Source organism: Diceros bicornis, chromosome 8, assembly GCF_020826845.1.
Source record: "Diceros bicornis minor isolate mBicDic1 chromosome 8, mDicBic1.mat.cur, whole genome shotgun sequence".
NCBI lineage: Eukaryota > Metazoa > Chordata > Mammalia > Perissodactyla > Rhinocerotidae > Diceros > Diceros bicornis.
In genome coordinates, this window is record NC_080747.1 from 2,154,604 (window position 1) to 2,177,769 (window position 23,166).

The 23,166-nt window shown below is 41.6% G+C and overlaps 1 protein-coding gene across 5 annotated transcripts in view; it reads left to right on the plus strand.

Moving 5' to 3' along the window:
• The first annotated feature begins 1,482 nt into the window (after positions 1–1,482).
• Positions 1,483–23,166, plus strand: part of ADD1 (adducin 1) — a 94,820-nt gene continuing 73,136 nt past the window's right edge. For 2 of the 5 annotated variants that reach the window (XM_058546611.1, XM_058546612.1), the window contains exon 1: positions 1,485–1,622. The gene's annotated coding sequence lies outside the window, so the exon portion shown is untranslated. Of the gene's footprint in view, positions 1,623–23,166 lie in introns of all 5 variants that reach the window. The other 3 variants (XM_058546610.1, XM_058546607.1, XM_058546609.1) reach the window with 3 other exon arrangements.

Sequence of the window (23,166 nt, forward strand, 5' to 3'; positions counted from 1 at the left end):
GCTGGACAAGCAGTGTGTCGGTGTGAGCCCGGGATCCGAAGCTGGGCTGCCAGCAGCGGAGTGCATGCACTTAACCGCTAAGCCACGGGGCCGGCCCTCTTTTCGCATGTCTTTAAGTTCACTAATATTTTCTTCCGCTGTGTCTAATCCGCTCTTAATCCCCTCCAGTGTATTTTTCACCTTTAGAAGTTTGAGTTGGGTCTTTTTTGTATCTTCTATGTCTCTACTTAACACTCCCAGTCATCTACTCCTCCCACCCTTCTTTGCTTCAGCAAACTCTTACTGACACCTCTTTGGGCCAGGCCTTGTTGTGAGGTGCAAGGGAAACAGAAGTGAATCAGACAGAATTGTGGAGTCTTGTCAGAAAAGACTTCTGAGAAAAGTTAATGTCACGGAGAACCCATGAGATCAGAGGTCACTGACATAGACAGTATCCCAGACAGTATCCCTGAACCCTTCTGTGGGCAAAGCCAAAGAGGCGCCTGCTGAGAGAGGAGGCTTGGGTTCTGCACTATTCTTCCACTGCCCAGCTCTGGGCCTCAGCTTTCTATGGGGATAAAGGGAACAAGAAGCCATGCCTGTTTGTCTTCCGGGTCTTTTCGGAGCTCAGATGAGACAACAGGAGGCACAGTTTGGGCGAAGGTGCTGATGTGATCGCTAGGCTAGCCTGGTCTCGCCAATGCCCTGCTCTAGACTCCTTCCCCGATTCTGCGGAGGAGACTGGTGCTTGTTCGTCCAGCATCAGGAGGCCAGGCCCCGGGCACCAGGCAGCCGCCGTGTCTGTGGAGCCTTATCAGGGTCCACAGGGCCCGCAGTCCTGACCCCACCCTGGCTGTCAGCCCCGCCCGCCCGCTGGAGCCTTCTGGACGGAGACCAGCACAGGGCCAGGCACACGGAGGCAGGGTCCATCCGCTGGAGGAGTGAGCGAGGAGGGCACTCCGACTCAGACAGCCCCTCTAGCTGTGAAAGGCCTGGGACTGGACCGTTTAGTACGGCCTCCTGCGCTTCCGGTGAACCTGCTCGCAGGAAGCCTCCCCAAGTCTGGACAGCGAGAAAAAATGAGCGAACCAGCGGTTCCGGGTGAGGGGGCGGCGCTGGCACAGCCGACCCTGCCTGCTCCAGCGATGAGGGCTGTGGGGCGCCACCCGCCGCGCCCATCCGGCCGCCCAGCCGCCCCTCCACCGCCTGCGGGCGGAGCCGCACAGACGAGCGTCTTAGTGAACGGCTGTGGCCGCAGGCGGCGACCCCACCCGCGCAGACCCCTCGCAGGCCCCACCTCTCGCCTTGCAGGTCCCTCCCCTCATGGGGCAGGCCCCGCCTCCTCGGCGCCCGCCCTCCCCGCAGCTAGCCAATAGTAGGGCGCGTTGATGGGCGGGGCGGCGCAGGCTTGGCCTATGGGGTGGCGTGTTGTTGGGCTGCAGCGCCGCCGGCCGCACCCAGCTCGGGCGACGGAGGCAGCGTTAAAGCTTAGGGGTGGAGAGGACGGGCGGGCCGAGGCCGAGAGCTGGAGTGCGCGCGGAGGACAGGGGGCGGAGCCCGAGCCCGAGCCAGAGCAGGAGGCCACGGGCGGCGGCCGCGCTCGGACTTGGGAGCCTGCGCGCTGCCTGCGATTTGCCCCTGAGGTGAGGCCCGCGCGCAGGGTGGCAGTGGGGTCTGGAGCGCGGCGGAGCGGCCCAGGGGCTCCATGCCGGGCCGCGGGGCCTGCGGCAGCGGCGCCCGAGCGGCGCGGGAGGTTGGGCCGAGGCAGGGGCCAGCGCGGGGGCCGGGGGCCGTGCTGGGGGTGGGGCGCTGGCGGATCTCGGGTCCGGCGCGGGGGCGCGGGGGCCCGCGCTGGGAGGGTCCCCGCTGTTTGGCCTTGACCGGGTGCAGAGGACGACGCTCTGCACACCCTTCGCCACACGGGCTTCTCGTGCGAGCCTCTGGGCAGCTCGTTTCCGGGCTGGGTGGTGGGCTTCGGGGGTCCGTGTGGAAAAGGAGGACCCGGACCGGACGCTGGGTCAGCATGGTGCCCGGGGCCGCCTGGTCCGTGGCCCGGAGCGCTGACGGCTCGAGGGTTGGTAGAGACGCAGACCGACACAGGCGTCGGATCCTGCCTGTCGGCTCTCTTTTTTAAAAAAAAGATAATTTCTGCCGAAAGAGAAAAGCCAAATCTGCCTACGAATGGTAATCAGGTTGTCCTGGAACTTCATTAGAGAAGGAGCTGTTCTCGCCCCTCCCTCTCTTTTCTTTCTTTCTTTTTCGTTATTTGGGAGGTGTAAGAGGGTCCCTGCATTTAACAATTACTTTTATTTTTGCTAGTGTAATTCACGGCTCGAGATATTTTGTAGGTGATTTGTGTTCACTTCATGCATACCTACCTTGAAATAAATATTTTGGTTAACCTGAAACTGCTGGTGGTGTGACCATATGATTTTATGCTTAAATGACATAAATCAATTGCCGTATCCCCAAGGACCAAAAACATAGCTGATAGCTGTATGCAGTGCTAAGTTATTACAGAAAGATTTTTTTGCGTGTGAAAAATTGATTGAAATCTCAATGGGGATAGGAAATAGGCTGCTGAAAGGTCCACTCGGTCTCTTGCAAAACACATCAGGAGAGGCCCCCAGCGAAAACGAGCAGGAGTGAGTGGGTAGGAGTTCAGCTGGTACCAAAGAGGGGAGGGCATGTCAGGCAGAGAGGGGATTGTGAAAAATCGGAGTCTTTAATTAATGGGCAAATGCCAGCCATGTAAAAATTATTTTTTTAAGTCCAAAATCTTAATGTACCCCTTTGCTTCTGACTATGGGGGAACTAGAATAGTAAAGTTGTTTTTTAAGGAAGTGGATGGTTTTGGCAGTCAGGACTGCTTTTCAAAGTTTTGATGTGGTTTACAGCAGGACAGGTGGTATGATTTGTTGTACTGCTTGTTGTGTGTTTGGATTTTAGTTACAGGGGCTCAGTGAATGACATGAATCTAAATTCTACCCAGTCTCCAAAAGTGGGATAGTTTCCTTTTTAAAATATAATTTGTACAGCAGATCATTTTCTCCTTTAACTCTCTGACGTTATCTGATACTGGTAAGGTTTTGTTTGGTGTTCAGTTTTGTGTTACTGATTTTACCGTAAAAACTATTTCTTTAGATGATTATTAGTTTTTAATTAATTCTTTCAAGTAGTCCTTGCATTGAATCAGAAAAGTAAACACTGAAATGCTTTAAAAGGTACTTTAAAAAATCTTAAATCAAGTATCCAACTAGTGTTAAAATTTTCTTGATCATCTCATAATTTTTTTCTTAGAGGAAGATTGATCCTGAGCTAACATCTGTTGCCAGTCTTCCTCTTTTTCTTTTCTCTCCGCCAAAGCCCCAGTACATATTTGTATATCTTAGTTGTAGGTCCTTCTAGTTCATCTATGTGGGACGCAGCCTCGGCATGACTTGATGAGCAGTGAGTAAGTCCGTGCCCAGGATCCGAACTGGTGAACCCCGGACCACCGAAGCTGAACCCCCGAACTTAACCCCTGCCACCAGGCCAGCCCTGATCGTCTCATAATTTTTTAACACTTTGACAATTAACTTTAAAAAGACATTTTTATTATGTGAAACTTAGAGTTTAAATTGACTTATTTATTTTTACACATTTAGTTTTTCTCTCACACAGGTTACCCTCATTCAGCTTCAACAGATACTAACTCATAGCTGATCTTGCTTTATCTGTACCCCCCCAAACCCAGATGTTATATCATTTTAACTGTTAAATATTTCAGTTTGTATATCTACATGCATCTTTTAAAGGAGATAAACTCAAATACTGCTATCACAAAATTCCTTATTATCTTCAAATTCCAACCAGTATTAAAATTTTCTTGATTACCTCATAATTTTTTTAACCGTTTGAATCAGGATCCAAATGATGTTCATATACGTTGTGACTTGTTTTAGTCTATAGGTTCCCCCTCTATCTTTTGTTATCTCTTATAACTTGTTTGTTGCTGAAACTTGATAGTTTGTCCTATGGAGTTACACATAGTCTGGATTTTATTCTGTATTGTAGTTTAACTACACAGAATTTACTGTAAATTTAATCTCATTTAGTTCGATCTAAAGGTGTAATCAGATTCCGGTTTGATTTATTTTTGGCAAGAAGACTTTATAGTTAGTAGGCAGATAATGAGTAGTAGTCTTCTTGTTAGCAGCCCTTGATGCCCAATCCTTAGAGTCATTATTTCATTAGGCATTTAAAAATGACATTTTAATTATAGCTTCATCATTTATTACCTGGACTACCTCTATAAAGATAAATTTCCCCTCTTATATAATTTGGTTGCCTTGAATTATGGCTCTTTTAGGAAAGGCAGGATAAATGCTTATTTCCTCTTCATTATTTACTAGTTTTCTAAATAATGAGTGGGCATCCTCCAGAAGTAGCCAGTGGATTGTGTATATGTTTGTGTTGTTGTGAACTCATAGATTTAAACTATTAATATCTATTTAAAATAGATATTATCTTTTTGATACTTGGATTGTCCCATCTTTGTCCAATAGGAATCTGTTCAAATTGGCTGCTAAATCCTTTAGACACAACTCTTAATAGTCTTTAATTGCTCTTCTTTTCTGGTATGACAAACTGCACCAGGCTCATCTTGTACATTTTCTGTCCCAGCCCTGGAATCTATTTCTCCAAGGGCCCTTGGTTTCTTTTAATGAAAAATAGTATTTAGTAACCACAATCTGGGCCCTGGGGTTGTTCATTGCTACTAGGTTGACCATTAGGTCTAGGTCTTTTCAGTGTACAGATCAAGGGTACTGACACTTCCAGTTGTAAAGCAAGATGGCAGAGTTCTTTTTAACCTTCTTCTACACCTGGATCTTTTTTTCTTCTAGGACAAACATTTTGATTCTAATTACTCGTTGTTTTATCCCACGCCGTACACATCTCAGTCTCAGACAAATAATATGAACACTACCACCAACTAATAAAAACTGTTTAAGAAATTTTTTGCATCCTTTTAGGGGTATATAGTCATATTACTGTTTTAAAGTCACTTAAAATACTCTTATGATTTTGCCACCACCAGATGTATAGTTTGGTTCTTTTTTTTTTTTTGTGAGGAAGATCAGCCCTGAGCTAACATCTATTGCAAATCCTCCTCCTTTTTTTTTCCCCCCCCCGAAAGGCCCAGGAGGTAGTTGTATGTCATAGTTGCACATCCTTCTAGTTGCTATATGTGGGACGTGGCCTCAGCATGGCCGGACAGGTGTGCGTCGGTGTGCGCCTGGGATCCGAACCCGGGCCACCAGTAGCAGAGCGTGCGTACTTAACCGCTAAGCCACGGGGCCGGCCCTATAGTTTGGTTCTTTTGTTTTTTATTTTGCTTTCACTATTTAGGGATTGCTTTTTTTTTTTTTTTTGGGGGGGGGAGGAGGACTAGCCCTGAGCTAACATCCAATGCCAGTCCTCCTCTTTTTTGTTGAGGAAGACTGGCCCTGGGCTAACATCCATGCCCATCTTCCTCTACTTTATATGGAACGCTGCCACAGCATGGCTTAACAAGCGGTGTGTCGGTGCGCGCCCGGGATCCCAACCGGTGAACCCCGGGCTGGGCCGCAGCAGCGGAGTGCGCGCACTTAACCGCTTGCGCCACCAGGCCGGCCCCTAGGGATTGTTTTTTTAAAATTTAATTTTGCTTTATAATTATGTAAAATATTAAAAGGCTTTCAGAACCAAACATATAAAACAAAATATATTCAAAGAAATCTTGCTTCTTTATGTCCCTGTCCTCTTCACCCTATTCCTTCTTTTTCCCAGATAACCTTTTTCCCTTTTTTACTTTTTAACCCCCTTCACTCATCCCCCACCCCCAATATAAGTGAGACCATACGTGTTTGTCTTTCTCTGTCTGACTCATTTCACTTAGCATAATACCCTCAAGGTCCATCCATGTTGCAAATGGCAGGATTTCCTTTTTTTTTTTTTTTTTTTTGTGGCTGAATAATATTCCATTGTATATATATATATACACCACATTTTCTTTGTCCATTCATCCATTGATGGACACTTAGGTTGTTTCCATATCTTGGCTATTGTAAATAATGCTGCAATAAACGTAGTGGTGCATATATCTTTTTGAGTTAGTGTTTTTGTTTTCTTTGAATAAATACCCAGAAGTGGAATTGCTAGATCATATGGCAGTCTTATTTTTAATTGTTTGAGGAATCTGCGTACTGTTTTCCATAGTGGCTGCACCAATTTACATTCCCACCAACAGTGCACAAAGTTTCCCTTTTCTCCACATCCTTGCCAACACTTATTATTTCTTGCTTTTTTTGATGCTAGCCATTCTAACACGTGCTAGGTGATATCTCGTGGTTTTGATTTGCATTTCCCTGATGATTAGTGATGTTGAACATCCTTTCGTGTACCTCTTGGCCATCTGTATGTCTTCTTTGGAAAAATGTCCATTCAGATCCTCTGCTCCTTTTTTAATCGCATTATTTTTTTGCTATTGAGTTGTATGAGTTCTTTATATATTTCAGATATTAACCCCTTATCAGACATATGATTTGCAAATATTTTCTCCCATTTGGTAGAATGCCTAACCTTTTTAATTTTTAATTTTATGTTTACATTCACACTTCCTCTTTATTAGATAGATAGTAGTGTACTATACATGTTTTCCCACCATATATATATATATATATTTTAAATAATTTTATTTATTTATTTATTTTTCCCCCCAAAGCCCCAGTAGGTAGTTGTATGTCATAGCTGCACATCCTTCTAGTTGCTGTATGTGGGACGCGGCCTCAGCATGGCCAGAGAAGTGGCGCGTCGGAGCGTGCCCGGGATCTGAACCCGGGCCGCCAGCAGCAGAGCGCGCACACCCAACCGCTAAGCCACGGGGCCGGCCCTACCACCGTATATTTTTTAAAAAATTTTTTTACTGTGGTAAAATATACATAACATAAAATTTACCATCTTAAGCCATTTGTAAGTGTACACTTCAGTGGTATTAAAATACATGCACATTGTTGTATCACCGTCACCACCATGCATCCCCATAACCCATCCGTCTCTGTAATTCCTTTCTTGTAGAACTGAAACCCTGTACCCATTAAACAATAACTCGCCATTCTGCACTCCTCCCAGCCCCTGGCAATCACAGTTCTACTTTCTGTCTCTATGATTCTGACTACTCTAATTACCTCATATGAGTTGAATCATACAGTGATTGTCTTTTTGTGACTGGCCTATCTACTTAGCATAATGTCCTCAAGGTTCATCCGTGTTATAGCATGCATTAGAATTTCCTTTTTAAGGCTGAATAATATTCCATTGTATGGATATTCCACATTTTGCTTATCCATTCATCTGTCAGTGAACACTTGGATTGCTTCCACATTTCAGTTATTGTGAATAATGCTGCTATGAACATGGGTGTACAGGTAACTCTTTGAGACCCTGTTTTCAATTCTTTTGGATATATACCCTGAAATGGAATTGCTGGATTGTATAGTAGTTCTGTTTTAAAAATTTTGAGTAACCACCATATTGTTTTTCACAGTGGCTATACCATTTTACGTTCCTACCGACAGAACACAAGAGTTCCCATTTCTTCACATCCTTATCGACACTGGTTATTTTCTGTTTTTTTTGATAGTAGCCATCCTCATGTGTGTGATGGTTTCTCATTGTAGTTTTGATTTGCATTTCCCTAATCCCACTATGCTTTTTTCACTTAACATTTGGCATCCGTGCTGTAGTATAATATAGACATATTCTCATTTCTTCTTTCAGTTGCATTATGCTCCTTAATGTGGTTGTACCATACTTTGTTCAGGAAGATATGACTGCTTTTTAATGAACGTTCAACACAAAAATCTTGTCCATTAATGGCATTTTTTTCTTATACTGTGATTTGGTGAGAATTTTTTGGTACATTTTAAATTATCAGAATGGAACGAAATACTTCACATAAGTGTGATGTCATACTCCAAAATTCTATTCTATTGGGAAGACTTTAGCCGTCTCTGTAATGCTGTGGTTAACAGTACAGATATTAAAGATTTCAGTTTTGCGCTTTTTTTTGTTTAAACAGCTGCCATTTCAGCCCTTCAACTGCAGTAATACAGTTTTGGGTTGGTTTCAGAAATGGTATTTCTGAGATAAAATCATTTAATTCATATTGATATAGAAAGTTTGTTATTGTTAATCAAATTGTTAACATTACATTTTAGTAATTTGTTTTCTCTGTTGTTACCTCTTCTCTCGCTCCTTATCTATCTACATATTCGCTGAACTCTATTTAAGCTTTAAAGTCTAAAATATTAGACCTGTACATTCTAAGTGTGTGAAAAACAGTGCATGTAGTGCTAGTCATTAATGCTGTCTTGATAATATCAGTTTTGTCAATTCTACCCTCAGAATACATCTTGAATTAGTCCTTCTGTCTCATCTCCACTATTACCGCCTGGGTTTCAGCGGCTGTCATATCTCCCTTGGACTACTACAGTAGCCTCCAGCTGGCCTTCCTCAGTCCATTCTTCCCATCCATTCTCCACCCATCTGCCAGGGTGATTTACATAAAATATTAATTAGATCATGTTCTATTTTGCTAAAACCCTTCAAATACTGATAAAGTGGTTGCCTCTAGGGAACTGTGTAGCTGTTGGAGAGGGGTGAGAGGGAGACTTACTTTTCACTGTATAACCTTATATACTTTTTGAATTTTGATTCATGTAATTGGATTATGTACTCAGAATAAAATAAGTAATTTTACGGACAAAACAGAAAAACTCGGTGACTTCCCATTATACTTAGAACAAAATCCAAATTTCTTACCATGATCTCCAAGCTCACTTTCTGCCATTCTTCCACTTGCTCGTGTATTCTGTATTTACAGTGGTGTTCCTGGAACCTGCCTAGCTTTTTTCCAATTTAGGGAGTCGCACATTGATCCCTGTGCCTAGAATAAACGCTTTTACACCACTCTACGTGGCCAGCTCCTTCTCATCTTTTAGGCCTCCACCTAGATGTCCCTTAAAGAGACCCTCCCTAACTGCCCTCTTAAAGTAGGATTTCCTTGTTATTCACTAACTTAGGCACTTCTTGTGTCCTTCAATTTTAGTGATTTATCTGTTTACTCTTGTTTTCTCTTCTACACGAATGACACTCCATAAAGGCAGAGACCATGTTTGTCCATCTTTTTCAAGCTGGCCCCTCTGTGTTCTTGCTGGAATGAGTTCTTTCTTTTTTTTTTTTTTTAATTTTATTTATTTATTTTTCCCCCAAAGCCCCAGTAGATAGTTGTATGTCATAGCTGCACAGCCTTCTAGTTGATGTATGTGGGACGCGGCCTCAGCATGGCCGGAGAAGCGGTGCGTTGGTGCGCGCCTGGGATCTGAACCCGGGCCGCCAACAGTGGAGCACGCGCACTTAACCACTAAGCCCCGGAGCTGGCCCATGGAATGAGTTCTTTTTTTTTTTTTAAAGATTTTATTTATTTATTTTTTCCCCAAAGCCCCAGTAGATAGTTGTCTGTCATAGCTGCACATCCTTCTAGTTGCTGTATGTGGGATACGGCCTCAGCATGGCCAGAGGAGCGGTGCTTTGGTGCGCACCTGGGACCCGAACCCAGGCTGCCGGCAGCGGAGCGCGCGCACTTAACCGCTAAGCCATGGGGCCGGCCCCATGGAATGAGTTCTGATCGTAGACTAGACCATGCCACTTCCCTGTTGAGAGCTTCTCAGTGATTCTCCATGGCCCGTAAATCCTGAGCTCCTGGACCAGGCTTTCAGGGTTTGGCCTCTTTCCGTATCTGCAGTCTTATCTATTATAACACCTTGGTTTTGCTTCCTTCTGTGTTGTGAGCATGAATCCTGGCACACAGTAGGTGCCCAATAAGTATTTGTGGAATGAATGAATGATTTAAGATCAGTCGCTTTAAGTCTTTGTGAATTTGTCACATTCTTGGGGAAAATGATAGCTAAAAACATAAGGTCATAAACCTTCAGAGAAAGCTTACATAAAGAAGGTAGAATGTAAACTTATCCTTGAAAGCTAAGTACAGTGGGTAAAGAAAAAATGTAATTTTGTGCAGGAAAATCGAAGGTTTTTTTAGGCTAAATTTTTTGTAGCCATGTTTTATGGCAGTGGCTTAAACAAACACACACAGGGATCCCCCCTGGAGCTACTGAAGCCCATCCTTGGGCCATGTGATTCAAAGGCATCCCTGATTAAGAACCATTGTTTTATGGCCTTGCTCTTAGAACAATGGTCCCCCATTTAACCAGTGTTGCAGTGGACCCAGGATCACCATTCTGTGAAGGTGGGGTTACTATCCACATTGGGTGCATGTGTCGTGGTTAAGTGCCTCTGGACTTTCCTTTGAGATTTGTCCTTCTCTCTGTTTAAATGACTGTTGAAAAATAGGGGTATGTTTTTAATTGGCAGCATAAGATTTCTAAACTCCAGTTTATAAACTTGACTTTTCATCTTTTTAAACACTTGCTGTGTGCTAGGCATTGTGCTTTTATGTATTATCTCAGTTAATCCTTACAACAATCCCATTAAGTAGACACTAGTATCTTCTTTTTCAAATGAAAAAAACCAAGAGAGTTTAAGTGATTGCCTACGTCACACAGTTAGGAGTTGGTGGAGCTGGGCTTCAAACCAAGGGTGTCTGACTCCAGAGACGGTGCTCTTAACCACCAGGCTGTGCTGCGTTCCTTCTGTATACTTCCTTAGTCCTAACACTTTAAGCACTTGATTATAACTGTTGGTCTTGGTCTTCCCCATGAATGCTGGAGCTATGCTTTGTATTTCCTGAGTATAGCACAATGCCTTAAGAAATATTTGTTGCATTAGTGATCTTCAGTTAACTTTTTAAAAGCTTAGTTGTGGGGAATAATGTTCATGGCAAATTATTAAAGGTGGTGTGGCCCATCTATTCCCTTAAATCTTGGTTGGCAAACTTTCTGTAAAGGGCCAGATAATAAATATTTTAGGCTTTAAGGGCTATATGATCTCTGTTGCAGCTACTCAGCTCTGCTGCTGTTGCACAAAAGCAGCCATAAACGATATGTAAATAGCATGACTGTTCCAATACAACCTTATTTATAGATGCTGAAATTTGAATTGATTTTCATATCATTTTATTATTTGTTTCATATATTAGTCTTTTTTCAACCTTTCAGAACCAATCTTAGCTTGTGGCCCTCATAAAAACAGACAGTGGGCTAGATTTGGCTTGGGGGGCCCATCATCTGCTGATTTCTGCCCAAAGAGTCCAAATTTTATCATTGGATCAAATTAGACATCTGCCTCCCGGACTGAATTGTTTCTGCCAGCGGACTTTCTTTTGTTGCATCATGCTTTGGTCAACATTAAGGGACTGTGTAGAAGAAACATTGTTCTGAAATGCCATGTTGTATTGGTTGTAGGGCAATTGTAGGGGGCCTTGACCATTATAGTAAATGAAATAGAGACTATTTCTTTCTATTAAGAAATCTACTTTACTTTTCTTTGAGTAGAATTTTCAACTTCGTTATTCTAGTTCTATCCCAGAATGAATTTTTCTTTTATTGGTGTCATAATAGTTTATAACATTGTGAAATTTTAGTTGTACATTATTGTTGGTCAGTCACCATATAAATGCGCCCCTTCACCCCTTGTGCCCACCCCTCAACTCCCTTCCCCTTGGTAACCACCAAACTGTTCTCTCTGTCCGTGTGTTAGTTTATTTTCCACATATGAGTGAAGTCATACAGTGTTTGTCTTTCTCTGTCTGGCTTATTTCGCGTAGCATTATACCCTACAGGTCCATCCATGTTGTTGCAAATGGGACGATTTTGTCTTTTTTTTATGGCTGAGTAGTATTCTGTTATATATATAAACCACATCTTCTTTATCCCATCATCTGTCAAGGGACACTTGGGTTACTTCCACTTCTTGGCTATAGTGAATAATGCTACATTGAACATAGGGGTGCATAAGCCTCTTTGGATTGTTGATTTCAGGTTCTTTGGATAAAAACCGAGTAGTAGGATAGCTGGATCATAAAGTATTTCTATTTTTTATTTATTTTTTTTGGTGAGAAAGATCAGCCCTGAGCTAACATCCCCGCCAATCTTCCTCTTTGTGCTGAGAAAGACCGGCCCTAAGCTGACTTCTGTTGCCAAGCCTCCTCCTGTTTTTTCCCTTTTTCTCCCCAAAGCCCCAGTAGATAGTTGTATGTCATAGTTGCTGTATGTGGGACGCCGCCTCAGCATGGCTGGAGAAGTGGTGCATCAGTGCGTGCCCGGGATCCAAACCCGGGCCGCCAGTAGCGGAGCGCACGTACTAAACTGTTAAACCACGGGGCCGGCCCTATTTTTAAATTTTTGAGGAATCTCCATACTGCTTTCCATAGAGGCTGCACCAGTTTGCATTCCCACCAGCAGTGAATGAGGGTTCCCTTTTCTCCACAACCTCTCCAACATTTGTTATTTTTTGTCTTGGTGATTATAGCCATTTTCACAGGTGTAAGGTGATAGTTTAGTGTAGTTTTGATTTGCATTTCCCTGATGATTAGTGATGTTGAACATCTTTTCATGTGCCTATTGGCCATCTGTATATCTGCCTTGGAAAAATGTCTGTTCATGTCCTCTGCCCATTTTTTGATTGAGTTGTTTGTTTTTTTGTTGTTCAGTTGTGTGAGTTCTTTATATATTATGAAGATTAACCCCTTGTTGGATATATGATTTGCAAATATCTTCTCCTAGCTGGCGGGTTGTCTTTTCATTTTGATCCTGGTTTTCTTTGCCTTGCAGAAGCTCTTTAATCTGATGAAATCCCACGTGTTTATTTTTTCTTTTGTTTCCTTTGTCCGAGTAGACATGGAATTCGAAAAGATGCCTCTATGACCGAAGTCAAAGAGTGTACTGCCTGTGTTTTCTTCCAAGAGTTTTATGGTTTCAGGTCTTACCGTCAAGTCTTTGATCCATTTTGAGTTAATTTTTGTGTGTGGTGAAAGAAAATAGTCTATTTTCATTCTTTCGCATGTGGCCGTCCAGTTTTCCCAGCACCATTTGTTGAAGAGACTTCCCTTTCTCCATTGTATGTTCTTAGCTCCTTTGTCGAAGATTAGCTGTCCGTAGATGTGTGGCTTTATTTCTGGGCTTTCAGTTCTTTTCCATTGATTTGTGTGTCTGTTTTTGTACCAGTACTATGCTGTTTTAATTATTATAGCTTTGTAGTGTATTTTGAAGTCAGGGATTGTGATGCCTCCGGCTTTGTTCTTTTTTCTTAGTATTTTTTTATTTTTTTTGTGAGGAAGATCAGCCCTGAGCTAACATCCGTGTTAATCCTCCTCTTTTTGCTGAGGAAGACCGGCTCTGAGCTAACATCTATTGCCAATCCTCCTCCTTCCCCCGCCTCAAAGCCCCAGTAGATAGTTGTATGTCATAGTTGCACATCCTTCTAGTTGCTGTATGTGGGACGTGGCCTCAGCATGGCCGGAGAAGCGGTGCGTTGGTGTGTGCCTGGGATCTGAACCCGGGCCACCAGTAGCGGAGCGTGCGCACTTAACTGCTAAGCCACGGGGCCAGCCCTTTTTCTTAGTATTGATTTAGCTATTTGGGGTCTTTTGTTGCCCCATGTGAATTTTAGTATTCTTTGTTCTATTTCCATGAAGAATGTCATTGGGATTCTGATTGGGATTGCATTGAATCTGTAGATTGCTTTAGGTAGTATGGATATTTTTTAACTATGTTTATTCTTCAATACATGTGCATGGGATAGCTTTCCATTTCTTTATGTCATCATCCATTTCTTTTGATAATGTCTTATAGTTTTCATTGTATAGGTCTTGCACCTCCTTGGTTAGATTTATTCCTAGATATTTTATTCTTTTTGTTGCGATCATACATGGGATTGTCTTCTTGAGTTGTCTGTTAGTTCGTTATTAGAGTATAGAAATACAACTGACTTTTTTAAGTTGATTTTGTACTCTGCAACTCTCCTGTAGTCGTTGATTATTTCTAATAGTTTTCTGATGGATTCTCTAGGATTTTCTATATAGAAAATCATGTTGTTTGCAAACAGCAAGAATTTCACTTCTTCATTGCCTGTTTAGATACCTCTTATTCCTTTTTCTTGCCTAATTGCTCTGGCCAAAACCTCCAGTACTGTGTTGAATAAGAGTGGCAAGAGTGGGCACCCTTGTCTTATTCCTGTTTTCAGAGGAATGGCTTTCAATTTTTCTCTGTTGAGTATGATGTTGGCTGTGGGTTTGTCACATATGGCCTTTATTATGTTGAGGTACTTTCCTTCTATACCCATTTTGTTGAGAGTTTTTATCATAAATGGATGCAGTATATTGTCAAATGCTTTCTCTGCATCTATTGAGATGATCATGTGGTTTTCATTCCTCGTTCTGTTAATGTGGTGTATCGTGTTCATTGATTTGCGGATGTTGAACCATCCCCGTGTCCCTCGTACAAATCCCACCTGATCATGGTGTGTGATCTTTTTAATATATAGCTATATTCGGTTGGCCAATATTTTGTTGAGGATTTTTGCATCTGTGTTCATCAGCAATATTGGCCTGTAATTTTCCTTCTTTGTATTGTCTTTGTCCGTCTTTGGGATCAGGGTGATGTTGGCCTCGTAGAATGTGTTAGGAAGTGTTCCATCTTCTATTTTTGGGAATAGTTTGAGAAGGACAGGTATTAAATCTTCTTTGAATGTTGGGTAAAATTCTTCATAGAAGCCATCTGGTCCTGGACTTTCACTTTTTGGGAGGTTTTTGATTACTCTTTCAGTCTCTTTACTTGTGATTGGTCTATTCAGATTCTCTATTTCTTCTTGATTCAGTTTTGGGAGGTTGTATGAGTCTGAGAATTTATCCATTCCTTCTAGATTGTCCAGTTTGTTGGCATAGTTTTTCATAGTATTCTCTTATAATCTTTTGTATTTCTGTGGTATCTCTTGTAATTTCTCCTCTTTCATTTCTAATTTTATTTATTTGAGCCTTCTCACTTTTTTTCTTAGTGAGTCTTGCTAAGGGTTTGCCAATTTTTGTTTATCTTCTCAAAGAACCAGCTCTTTGTTTCATTGATCCTTTCTACTGTTTTTTTGGTTTCAATTTCATTTATTTCTGCTCTAATTTTTATTATTTCCCTCCTTCTGCTGACTTTGGGCTTTGTTGGTTCTTCTTTTTCTAATTCTGTTAGGTGTAATTTAAGGTTGCTTATTTGGGATTTTTCTTTTTTGTTAAGGTGGGCCTGTATTGCTATGGGTTTCCCTCTCAGGACTGCTTTTGCTGCATCCCATATGAGTTGGTATGGTGTATTTTCATTTTCATTTGTCTCCAGATATTTTTTGATTTTTCCTTTAGGGTCTTCAATGACCCATTGGTTGTTAGTAGCATGTTGTTTAGTCTCCGCATCTTTGTCACTTTCCCAATTTTTTTCTTGTAGTAGATTTCTAGTTTCATAGCATTATGGTCAGAAAAGATGCTTGTTCTGATTTTACTGTTTTTAAATTTATAGAGGCTTGCCTTGTTTCCCAGCATATGGTCTATCCTTGAGAATGTTCCATGCGTGCTTGAGAATAACGTGTAATCTATTGTGTTTGGATGGAGTGCTCTAAATATATCTGTTAAGTCCATCTCGTCTAGTTTTTTGTTTAAGTCCACTGTTTCCCTATTGACTTTCTGTCTGGATGATGTATCCATTGATGTAAGTGGGGTGTTTAAGATCCTCTATTATTATTGTGGTGTTGTTAATATCTCCTTTTAGGTTTGTTAATAGTTGCTTTAGGTACTTTGGTGCTCTTGTGTTGGGTGCATATATATTTATAAGTGATATGTCTTCTTGGTGGAGTGTCCCTTTTATCATTATATATTGCCCCTCTTAGTCTCTCATTACCTGTTTTATCTTGAAGTCTGTTTTGTCTGATATAAGTATGGCTACACCTGCTTTCTTTTTTTCTTTTTTTTTTGTGAGGAAGATCAGCCTTGAGCTAACATCCACGCCAATCCTCCTCTTTTTGCTGAGAAAGACTGGCCCTGAGCTAACATCCGTGTCGATCTTCCTTCACTTTATATGGGACACTGCCACAACATGGCCTGACAAGTGGTGCGTCGGTGCGCGCCCGGGATCTGAACCCTGGCCGCCAGCAGCAGAGCGCGTGTACTCAACCGCTACGCCATGGGGCCGGCCCCCACACCTGCTTTCTTTTGTTTGCCGTTAGCTTGGAGTGTTGTCTTCCATCCTTTCAGTCTAAGCCTGTGTTTGTCTTTAGACCTGAGGTATGTTGTTTGCTGGAGGCAGCATATTGTTGGATCTTGTTTTTTAATCCATCCTGCCACTCTGTGTCTTTCGATTGGAGAATTCAATCCATTTACATTTAGAGTGATTATTGATAGATGAGGGCTTAATGTTGCTATTTTATTGCTCATTTTACAGCTCTTTTGCATTACCTTTGTTTCTCATCCCATGTGTTTCACACTACCATTTCAGTTTGGTAGTTCTGTATGATGGTTTTCTTAATTTTCTCTTTATTTATTGTATGTGTCTCTATTCTAATTATTTGTTTAATGGTTACTATGAGGTTTGTATAAAGAAATCTCACAGATGAGATAGTCCATTTTCTGATGGCCTCTGATTTCCTTAGACTAAGTCGATTCCATCCCTTTCCTCCTCCCCTTCTAAGTTATTATTGTCACAACTTATTCCATCTTATGTTGTGAGTTTGTGTTTAAAGTGATGAGGTTATATTTATTTTTGGTGTTTTCTTTCCCTTAATCTTTGGTGTTATAATTGTTTGCTAATCTATTCTGATAGAGAGCTACAATTTTTCTGATTTTGTCCACCTACTTTTCTCCTTGCTCAAAGCCTTGTATCCCCATTCTCTCTTTTTTTTTTTCAGGCATGAAGGCCTTCTTGAGCATTTCTTGTAGTGGGGGTCTTGTGGCAATGAACTGCCTTAGCTTTTGTTTATCTGGGATAGTTATTATTTCTCCATCATATCTGAAGGATATTTTCACTGGATAGAGTATTCTTGGCTGAAAGGTTTTGTCTTTCAGAATGTTGAATATATCATTCCACTCTCTCTTAGCTTGTAAGGTTCCTGCTGAGAAATTGGCTGAGAGCCTGATAGGAATTCCTTTGTAATTTATTTTTTTTTGTCTTGCTGCCCTTAATGTTTTTTCTTTGGCATTGACTTTTGCCAGCTTTACTACTATATGCCTTGGAGAGGGTCATTTCATGTTGATATATTTAGGAGATCTGTTGACTTCATTTACTGGTATTTCCAGCTCCTTCCCCAGGTTTGGGAAGTTCTCAGCTGTTATTTCTTTGAGCAAGCTCTCTGCTCCTTTTTGCCTCTTTTCTCTCTCTGGAATACCTGTAATCCTTATGTTGCATTTCCTAATTGAGTCGGATATTTCTCAGAGAATTTCTTAATTTCTTTTTAGTCTTAGTTCCCTCTCCTCGTCCATCTGGAGCATTTCTGCATTCCTATCCTCTAGGTTGCTAATTCTTTCCTTCATATTGTCAGCTCTGTTCTTTAAAGATTTTAGATTTTTTTTTTATCTCCTCCATTGTGTTTTTCATCTCCAACATTTCTGATTGGTTTTTCTTTATAGTTTCAATCCATTTTGTGAAGAAGTTGCTGATTTCATTGAATTGTCTATCTGTGTTTTCTTGTAGCTCATTGAGCTTTTTTATGATAGCAGTTTTGAATTCTTTGTCCTTTAGGTTATAAATTTCTGTGCTTTCAGGACTGATTTCTGGGTGCTTGTCATTTTCCGTCTGGGCGTTTAATATATTTTTGCAGATTGCTTGAGGACGTGGTCTTATTCTTCCTCATTCTGGAAATACCTGGTTGCAACTTGCACCTGCCATCACTGGATGGTGGTCAAGAGCTGTGTATTCTGAGCACACCATGATCTGCGAGCACTCTGGCCAACTGGCTGTGCTGGTGCTCTGGGTGGGGGGAGGGGCTCTTTCTTTTGCCTACCCGATCCTGGGGGCTTCTCACTCTTCCCTTGCTATCTGCTCTCCTGGGGTGCTAGTTTGATGAAGGCACCCCTGCAACCGTCCAGTCCCCTCCATATGGGAATTTCCCTCAGGCTGTGAGAAAACTTGGAGAGCGATAGTTTTCTCGCAGAAGACTGCCCCCTCCTTCCTCTCTCTCAGAGAGCCACAATGTCCTGGTCCTAGGGTCACTGTCACTGGGGAAGGAGAGGAGTTTTCCTTACCTCCTTCCATTTCCTCTGGGGGGTACCAGCACCTCCACCTTCAGTTGTAAGGCTCCACCTTCAGTTGGGTCTCTCAGATGTCTTTTGTGTTGTGTGATTGTCCTCTGTTGGTACATGAATGTCCTTTTTGTTGTATCTTAGTGGGGAGAGTCTAAGGGGGAAAGCTTTGCTGATGCTGTCACCCCAGAATGAATTTTTGTATTTTATGTTTTTTTTTTAGTTTAATATATTTCAGTTGTGGTTTACTAGAAGGGGCTACTTATAGTTAGAAATACCTGATTACACCTAGTTGTGCAACTTTCTTTCCCAACTTAATCTTGTTTAAGTGAACTGGCTAACATTATACCTGGCCCAGAGGAAGAACCTAAGAAATGGTAGGCCCTTTTCCTACCTTCACCTCCACCACTTCCCCTACCTCATATCCTTGGGCAAATCAGTTCCCTTTTTCTGAACTTTGGGGTCCTCATTTATATAGTGGGTATGATAATATCTTTCTCATCTACTTCAGAGAGTTCGTACGAAGATTAAATGAAAAAGTACTTTGTAAGCAATAGATGCTGCTCAAGTGTGGTTATGAAATTTAGAATATACTTGGGGGCAAAAAAGGAGAGAGGAGTAGATGCATTAACTTCTCCTAAATGCACTCCCAACAGTTATTTGTTTCATGCCTTTTGGGTGTAAAAGGTACTAAAAAAGCAGGTGCTAAATATATTACTTCTAATTTGGCCAAATGAGATGATAGTGTTTAAGAAAATTTAATGCTTGCAATTCAGTACCTTGGGGCTAAAATCTTTTAGTCTTTACTTTCAAGATGTTGCTTCACTGTCTTCTTGCTTGCCTCATTTCCTACAAGAAATCTGAGGTCATCCTTATGTTTGTTCCTCTACATAACGTGCTTTTTCTCGGGCTGCTTTTAACATTTTCCATATCTCTCGTTCTGAGCAATTTTATTTATTTTTATTTTTAATTTTTTTTGCTGAGGAAGATTTGCCCTGAGCTAACATCCATGCCAGCCTTTCTCTGTTTTGTATGTGGGTTGCTGCCATAGCATGGCTGCTGACGAATGGTGTAGGTCTCTGCTCGGGAGCTGAACCTGGGCTCTCGGAACCTGGCCCAACTTAACCACTATGCCAGGGGCTGGCCCCTGAGCAATTTTATTTTGATGTGTCTTTGTGTACCATAGTTTTCTTCATGTTTCTTGTGCTTGGGTTTTGTTGAGCTTCTTTTATGGATTTGTGGTTGTATAGTATTCATCAAGTTTGGGAAAGTTTTGGCTGTCATTTTTTCACATTTTTTTTTCTATTCCTTCTTCATGTCCTCTCCTTTGAGGACTCCAATTCCGTGCATGTTAGACTGTTTAAAATCGTTCCACACCTCATTGATGATGTGTTCATGTATTAGATTGTCTTTTCTCTGTATGTTTTGTTTTGGGTAGTTTTTATTTCTGTATCTTCAAATTCTCTAATCTTTTTACTGCAGTGTTTAATCTGCCCTTAATCTTGTTCAGGGTTATTTTTCATCTTACACATTGTAGCTTTCATTTTGAGAAGTTAAATTTTTATGTTTTTTATATCTTCCATATTTCTACTTGAGATTTTGAACATATAGAATACAGTTGTACTAACTGTTTTAATGATCTAGTCTACTAATTTTAACTTCTCTTTCAGTTCTGGATTGGTTTTAATTGATTTGTCTTCTCAATATGAGTCATATTTTCCTGCTTCATTGCTTGTAGGATAATTTTTTATTGGATGGCAGACATTGTAAATTTTACATTGTTGGGTTCTGAATCATTATTTATTCTTAAATATTCTTGAACTTTGTTCTGTTACATTAGCAACAGGACTTTAAAATTTTTCATGTGTTGGAGATGGTGAATGGCAACATTTTCTTTTTCTTTTTACGTAAATTAAATTCCTAGTCTCCTTGAGAATCTAAAGTCATTAAAAAAAACGCAGTTACCTGTGAATCCTATAGGTCTTTTTGTTTTTATTTTCTCTCATGCTTTGGCAGGTTATTTAGGCAAGTAGAAGGGATGTCTTTTTTTGGATTCCCTATCTTCTAAGGTTTTACAAAAAGAATCTAAGATTTGGTTAGTAACAGATTAAATATACTAGTGTCCCCCTTAGTTTGTTCAGTGCCTACTGGCTATCTCATGGTTCCTTAAAATAGTCAGGAGTCTTAACACAGGATACTATTAAACTTTAACAAAACTGTTTAATCGTTAATGCTTGTTCTGACCTTCTACATGCAGGAAACTTGAGTTGGAAGGAATGAACGGGAGCAAGTTTAATTCACTTTGCTCTTTGAGCTTATTTATTCCAGAAGTAGTACCTTTTAAACAATTATTATGACTAATGTATAACATTGGTTCTGATACCTGTTAACTTTAAAAGTGTTGAGCATATTTTGACAAGGCTTTCTATGAGTTTGTGCTATATAGGGAAAAAAAGGCATTTTAAGTATAGTAGGACTAGAATCTCTGGAATACTTTTAACTGAACAGTATCTTGAGAACCTGCTCTGCCAGGATAAAATGACAACAATAATTTAAAAATATGTTGTTTTGCAAGCATATTTTTCATTCTATAGCTTTTATTAACTTGCATGTCAGTCTCATCTCTTTATATATATTTATTGAGCACCCGTTACATGCTAAGTACTGTTTTAGGCACAATGGACAGAGCAGGGATTGAGACACTCAGGGAGTGAGACACATTCCCCCCTCTCTTGGGAACTTCTATTCTAAAACGAGATAGGTAATAAAGAAACGTCAGGTAGTAATAACTACTGTGAAGACTGTGGAGGCAGGATAAGGGCATAGAGAATGATGGCAGCAACGATCTATTTTTGATGGGGGAATGAGGTAGGCTTCTCTGAGGAGGTGATGTTTGATCAGAGATCAAATCTGTTTGTACCTGGGGGAAAGCATTTGGACAGTGGAGACCCATCTCACTGCATGTGGTTTCTTGTTGCCTGTTGGTGGCAAGTGCTGAAGGGGGCAGGCCATGTAGGCTAGGTGTCTGGAAAAGAAAACCCTCATGGGCTGTGAGTGAGGTGAGGAAGTAGAGCAGGTGGTGTTTGCCTCAGTTTCCCTATACCTGCCTAATGCCTGACACTGGGTAGTATAAGTATGAAATTGATTTTTTTTTTTGGAGCCCATCTAATAACAATAGTAAAATTATGGTTATCATTAGTAGTGTTATAATTAAGTAATCATTAAATTGTAGTAATAGCTGCAGGTAATTTTAATGAGCACTATGTGGGAAGTATTGTTGTTATCCCATTTTTCAGATAATGAAGCTGTGAGACAGGTTAAGTAACTTGCCCAAGAGCACACAGCCAGAGTGGTGGTGTATATGTATACCTCCTTTAAAAAGTAAATTGTTGGGCTGGCCCCATGGCTTAGCGGTTAAGTGCGTGCGCTCCGCTGCTGGCGGCCCGGGTTCGGATCCCGGGCGCGCACTGACGCACCGCTTCTCCGGCCATGCTGAGGCCGCGTCCCACATACAGCAACTAGAAGGATGTGCAACTATGACATACAACTATCTACTGGGGCTTTGGGGGAAAAAATAAATAAATAAAATTAAAAAGTAAGTTGTTGGGGGCCAGCCCAGGGGTGCAAGCAGTTAAGTGCGCGCGCTCCACTGCGGCGGCCCGGGGTTTGCTGGTTCGGATCCCGGGTGCCCACTGACGCACTGCCTGGCAAACCATGCTGTGGTGGCATCCCATATAAAGTGGAGGGAGATGGGCATGGATCTTAGCCCAGGGCCGGTCTTCCTCAGTGGAAAAAAAAAAAGGAGGATTGGTAGATGTTAGCACAGGGCTGATCTCCTCACAAAAAAAAAAAAAAAAAAAGTGAATTGTTGGGGCTGGCCTGGTGGTGTAGGGGTTAAGTTCATGTGTTCTGCTTCAGTGGCCCGGGGTTCGTGGGTTTGGATCCTGGGCACAGACCTACGCACCGCTCATCAAGCCGTGCTGTGGCGGCTTCCCACCTACAAAGTGGATGAAGATTGGCACAGGTGTTATCTCAGCAACAGTCTTCCTCAAGCAAAAAGAGGAAGATTGGCAACAGATGTTAGCTTAGGGATACTCTTCCTTGCCAAAATAAGTAAATAAAAATAAATAAATAAATTGTTATACATAATAACATTCATTTTGCTCTTCCTTAATACATCTTGGAAAATGCTCAGCACACATAAATCTATTTCACTCTCTCTCGTGTTTTTTTTTTTTTTTTACTGAGAAAGATTTGCCCTGAGCTAACATCTGTGCCAGTCTTCCTCTATTTTTTAGTATGTGGGCCACCAGCAGAGCACAGCACGGCTGCTAACAGAGCAGTGTAGGCCCACGCCCAGGAACTGAAGCTGAGCCGCCGAAGCAGAGTATGCTGAACTTAACCACTAGGTCACTGGGGCTGGCCCCTCTATTTCACTCTCTTTAACTTTCCTTTTACAGATATACTATAATTTATTTAATCACTACTGTATTGATGGGTATTCATTTCCAGGTTTTTACTGTTATAAACTGTTTCAGTTAATATTTTTGCATCTCCATCTTTGGGTACTATGAGTCTATCGGTAGATATATTCTCAAAAGTGAAATTACCTGGTCCAAGGATATTTGTACTTATAGCTTCCATAGCTGTTTCCAAATTATCCTCCTAAGAAGTTATACCAATTTATACTCCCACCAACTGTATATTTTCCCCTCATAAGAAAGTGTTTACATGTAGCATGGAGTTAAAAGTAGTACCTATCTCGGGGCCGGCCCGGTGGTGCAAGCGGTTAAGTGCGCGTGCTCCGCTGCGGCGGCCCGGGGTTCGCTGGTTCGGATCCCGGGCGCGCACCGACGCACTGCTTGGTAAGCCATGCTGTGGCGGCGTCCCATATAAAGTGGAGGAAGATGGGCACCGATGTTAGCCCAGGGCCGTCTTCCTCA